We start from the raw sequence: 6,000 nt of genomic DNA on the forward strand, positions 1-6,000 counted from the left end.
GTGATTTTACCAAATGTTGCAAAATGTTTTGATCTTGCTTTTGCAATGACACAGGTGCTAAACTTAGTTGCAACCATGTTGACAGATGACTGGACTGAGAATACCTGGTGGCTTCTGACGACCTTCTCGGTGAATGCTCCTGCTTCTCGTGTAACCTTGTACAGAGGATCCAATTGCTCCTAACATTTGTGTAGGTTGAAATTAGTGCAGCTAACATTGTGTTGTTTTTTAACCCAATGAAGCAAATAGGTCTGAATCTGACAACCTACTGCAGGGAGTCGTTGAAGTACATTAAACGTCGCTACATGTGTCCGGTGGACGACATCACCAAGGTAAATGATGCTGTTGTACTCGTGTTTAGAACATTACTAATACAAACTGTCTTTGGATATAGATATACATACCCATGTACACGGAGGGGCGTTTGTACTTAATGGTAGTAGACATGCACAATCAATTTTTAATTTATCTGGACTCCTTCAAAGACGACAAGCTTTACGACCAAAGGGTTGGCCAAATGCAATTTGTGGTTTGATATAGTATTTGAAGATTACTTAATATTTTTCCTTATAGTTTCATGATACCCTATTAATTGTTATTTTACCTTTATGTTGCACAGGCTCTCTTTTTGCAAACAATGCTTCGGGGGAGGCAATTTTATCAAAAGAAAACTAGAATTTCTGCAATAATTAAGGACTTCAAACTAAAAGAACCTGTTATTGGCCAACAAGGAGAGTATTTGTAAGATTCCAAAGTTCCCTTGAAAAATTCTACATCTATCCTTAATGCTTAATACATTATTGGTTATATCAAAGTTGAGTTATCTAATTTCAGGAGAGAATGCGGGGTTTAGGTAGCACAATGGATGGAATTCTCACACTTGTGGATATTGTACTACCTAAAGGAATCAAAACTCAAAACTCAGCATGAAGGTTATAATCCGAATTACGGTTGATGATCTAATAAGGCCCCATACATTATCTTCATACAGGTGGTCGCCGATCAGACAAGAATGAGGCTAGCATTAGATTTAATTTTGTGAAAGTCTAATTCTAAAAGGGATGACATTTGTAAGCTAGCTGACAAGTATCATGACACAATGCTTCAAAAGAAAACAAGTTACAACCTTGGAAAGACCAGAAAAGCTCCCAAGATGGACGTATGCTTTGTTGATAGCAATAGTAGCCAAAGTCTCACCATCTAATTTAGGGGAGGGCTTTTCATCCATTTGGTAGTGAGGTGTAGTGCTGACATCTCCTTTTGTATTTTGATGGTGTGGTTGACAACCTGTAGTATAAGCAAACATGTTAAATGCCTTTTTAGATAGGTACTCCCTTTTTATTTTGTTAACATTGTGCAAGCTGTTGTTAAATTTTTCTTTTGTTCATGAAAGAAAAAGCCAACAACACCTTAATGCAAGTTTATTACTGGAGGTGGATGTAATGAACGGAGACATTTTGCAATAAAATATCCTACGTGTTATTGACCAAGTATGTCTATGCTTAACGCAGTAAATTTGGAATGTGCCTTTTTGGTATTTTTTATGTCATTTTTCTCTAATTTTGTTCACCTTAATTATAATAATATTTTTTTCAGGAGATAATACATATATTATACAATTTTTTAAAATTATTTATTTTAAAAACCTAGACCAATAGGTACATAAACATAACATAAAAATTAGTTAATACGTATAACGCTGTTACTTATATATTTTATTTTTACTACAATTGAAGCAATTTCGACCCTTTTTTTTCTAGTTTTTTTTTTTAATTTTTTTCGCTTGAAAAATTTCTTTCTTTGAAATAAGAAGATGATTATAATATATCGTATGAACTTCATAGACGTTGGTTTTTGCGAGCAAAACTTTTAATATGCAGAAATATTTGAAGTTCTGAGTTACATGCTTCTGTTAATGGCATTTGGCCTTGGTCACCTTGTCCCAAATAAGTAACAACGCCACATTTTACAGTGGAAAGTAACATAAGGGAAATTAGAAGGAATAATAGAACTGAAAAGTGTGATGGAATATTCTCCCCATTTTGTGTGTGTGGTTGTCTTAATTCTTTGTTGGTACGGATCGCGATGATTTGGTGCATGCCAATGTATAGGAAAATCAATCCAGTTACATTTGAAATATTTTGACATAGAAACAAAGATATAAAAACAAACACAACTGAGCCTGCTGCGGCTGGCACCTTGTGGACATCCATAATAACATACTCTTGACCATGTCAAGACGCCCAAATTCGACAAGCCAAAAGAATACTAAGAAAAAACTAAACTCCACATGCGTGAACTCATCAAGAATGACCTCACAAAGTACTAGTGTGACCAACACCATATAATATTCATATCATACTACTTAGTAAAAGAAAGGTCCCTTTAAGAAGTACAAAACTCTGACATCATGACTTATGTAACAAACACATGAATGCACCAACTTGTCATTTGTACTTAACATGTGCGTGGAGTGACCGAAGGAGGTCCAGCACCTCAAAGTTACAATGACGTGATCAAACTCACAAGCGGCTTCTATGCCTTCGTCCCTATTAACCTGAGCAGTGTTACCCTTTGCAACCTGGTTCAAATTTGGGAACTCGCTCAAAAATTACTTGACAGAGTACACATTAACAACGTTACCAACAATGAATCACCAAGAAAATGAATGTGACACATATAACCACTAGGGGTGGGCATGCTTTGGATTTTCAAAAATTCGAACAGCATCCACTTTAGAACCAATTCTGTAGTTCATGAAACCAAGATTCAACCGGATTAAAAAGAGAAACCTGTTCTAAACAGAATAGAAAAAATAAAAACCAGTTCCAAACCGGTTTTAATATGTAAATCCAGCTTTATTTCCAAACAAATCTTGAAATCAGTTTTTGAATATTGAAATTTAAAATCATTTTGTTAAATCTAATTTGTTAAACCGATCATCGTCTATTTGTGGTTATTTGCACCCGAGAATGTTACAAGTGGTCTCTTGCACATGTTCTTTTTGTACGTCGAATCGAACGCGATGACATCACCAAAGTGTTGGTAATTAACTCTGCTCATTCCATCGGCCTAAAACAAGTTGGCCAAGATACCCTCCTTAATCAGGTTATACCTCGCCATTGCCATCAGGTCCACAGAAGCCTTTCCCTCCAAATAAATAATGGCAAAATTTGCGTCCCTGATGAGCGGATATTTTATACGCTTTTTGGCATCATTTTCATATAGTTTTTAATATGTTTTATTTAAGTTTTATTAAGTTTTCATAGGTTTTAGTGTAAAATTCACATTTTTGAATTCTACTTTGATTTTGTGTATTTTTATGCAATTTCAGGTATTTTCTGGCTGAAATTGAGGATCTGGAGCAAAAGTCTGATTTAGAGGCAGAGAAAGCACTGCAGATACTGTCAGGATCTGACCTTTGTGCACTCAAAGGAGCTTTTCTAGAGCTACACAAGTCCAAATGGAGCATTCTCAACGACTTTGAAAAGCTAACATCCAGGGCTTTCTAGAAATATATAATAGTCTATGCTTTACTTCAGAATTAAAGTCCCAAAACTAGCATTCAACGCCAGCCATCTACCCCAGTCCTCGCATCCAACGCCCACAAGGAGGTGACCAGCGTCCAATGCCCAAAAGAGGTCCCCTAACCAGTGTTCAACACCCCTAGGGAGTCATAGCACGTGGGAGACACTAAAGCTCAGCCAAAACACTCACCAAGTAGGCCCCAGAAGTGGCTTTTCGCACTACAAGCCTAAGCCTATCATATTTCTGTAATCTTTAGTTATTAGATTAGTATATATAGACAAGAGTTCACCATTGTTAAGGGATTTTTTGGGAGACTTTTGAACTGTTGCCCACTTTCATGTTTACCATTATATTTTTCTATCAGCATGAGTCACTAAACCTCCTAGGTTAAGGTTAGCAGCTCTACTGAGTTTTATGGATTAATAAAAGTACTACTGTTCTATTTTCAATCTGTGTTTGATTCTATTCTAAGATGTATCTTCGTTCTTCAACCTTATGAATGAGTTGAACTGGCACAAGGTTATCTCTATTCTACATGGGTTCAGCGGGCATATTTCGTCGGATATCAATGAACCACTAGCTTGAGGATACGTCTCTTAAATGGCTAATCTACAACTTCATTAGGGATTTCTCGAGACATCAGTTTAGCCGAGGTATGGAAAAATTAGGGTCTTTGTGGTAAAGGCTAGAATCAAGGCACAACATTCTCTGATCTGAAAGATTCGACCTTGTCTGTGGCGTTTTGAGTAGGATCACCAAGGGAATGAACTGCAGGAGCTTCACCCTCATTCAGACTGGATGAGCACTAAACCTGGTGCTCAGCCTAGAGGAAGATTGGCGGCTGCTCAAATCGGCGTTGATCACATACAGCCTGCTATAAAAGAAATAATTCACAGTTGGATTAGATAGCAAGAAAGTATTGACCCAGAAGAACAAAGCATCTCCGAAGCCTTAACCATATTCTTATCATTAGAATCACAACCACTGAGTAACGTTTTCTTTATTTTACTTTTATGCGTTTAAAAAACTAAACAACTTTTCTATCCGCCTAACTAAGATTTACAAGATAACCACTTGATCCAATCCGACAATCCTCGTGGGATCGATGCTGACTCACCTCAGGTATTACTTGGACGATCCAATGCACTTGCTAGCTCAGTTGTACAGAGTGTGGGAATCTATGCACCAAGTTTTTGACGCTGTTGCTGGGGATTGTTTGAGTTTGAACAAACTAACGGATTATCTTGTTGCTTAGATTAGGTATTATTTTTAATTTTATTTGAGTCTTTTATTTTCTTTTTCGAAAAAAAATAAAAAAGATTTTCAAAAATCTTTTCTTTTCTTTATTAATCTTTATCTTTTGTTTGAGTCTTTTGTTCTTGTTCTTGTTAGAATTCGAATTTATTGAGTCTTTTTCTAAAAATTTTCAAAAATAGTGCTTTTGTTTGAGTCTAGTGTCAAATCTTAAAGTTTGGTGTCCAATTTGTGTTATTTAATTGCTTTGAATTTTTTGAGTTTGTTCTTGGTGTTCTTTTTATCTTCAAATTGTTCTTGTTTTTTTTTTTTTTTTGATCTTTAAAATTTTAAGTTTGGTGTCTTTAGGTGTTTTTCTTTAAAATTTTCGAATTCTAGTGTCTTTAGATCTAAAAATTTTAAGTTTGGTATCTTTTGGTTAATTTTTTCTTTCTTCATTAATTCAAAAAAAATAAAAAAATCTTTTCTATCTTTTTTATCTTAATTTTCGAAAATATAAAAAAGATTTCAAATTTTAATTTCAAAATTATTATCTTATCTTATCTTAGTTTTTAATTTCAAATTCAAATCTTTTCGAAAGTCAAATTTTTTTCAAATTACTATCTTATCTTTTTTATCTTTTCTTTAAAATTCAAAAATCTTATCTTATCGTATTTCAAATTCAAATTTTAAAAATTCAATTTCAAAATTTAAAATTTAAAATTTCAAAATTCAAAATCAAATCTTTTTCAAAAGTCAATTTCAAATTTTATCTCTTTCAAATATTTTTCAAATCTTTTTTCAAATTCCTATCTTATCTTTTCTAATTTCAAATTTTAAAATTAAATCTTTTCCAAATCTTTTCAATTTCTATCTTATCTTTTCTAATTTTAAATTTTAAATTCAAATCTTTTCTAATATTCTATCTTATCTTAATTTCAAATCTTTCTTAATTAGTTACTTGTTTTCTCTTTCTTCTTTTTCAAAACTTCCTAACTAATTCTTCTCTCTTCTAATTTTCGAAAATATCTTCTCTATTTCTCTCTCTTTTTTTTTCAAAATTTATTACTTAATTTTCAATTCCTTTTAGTTAATTAGTTTTTATCTTTGAATTTAATTAATAAATAAAATAAAAACAAAAATATTTTCTCTTTTTACTTCTAATTTTTGAATTCTTCTACTCCCCAAAGCCAAATTCTTTCTCGTTTCTCTCTATCATCATTCTTCTTTCTTCCTTAC

The sequence above is a fragment of the Arachis hypogaea genome, chromosome 4 (genome assembly GCF_003086295.3).
Source record: "Arachis hypogaea cultivar Tifrunner chromosome 4, arahy.Tifrunner.gnm2.J5K5, whole genome shotgun sequence".
Taxonomy (NCBI): Eukaryota; Viridiplantae; Streptophyta; class Magnoliopsida; order Fabales; family Fabaceae; genus Arachis; species Arachis hypogaea.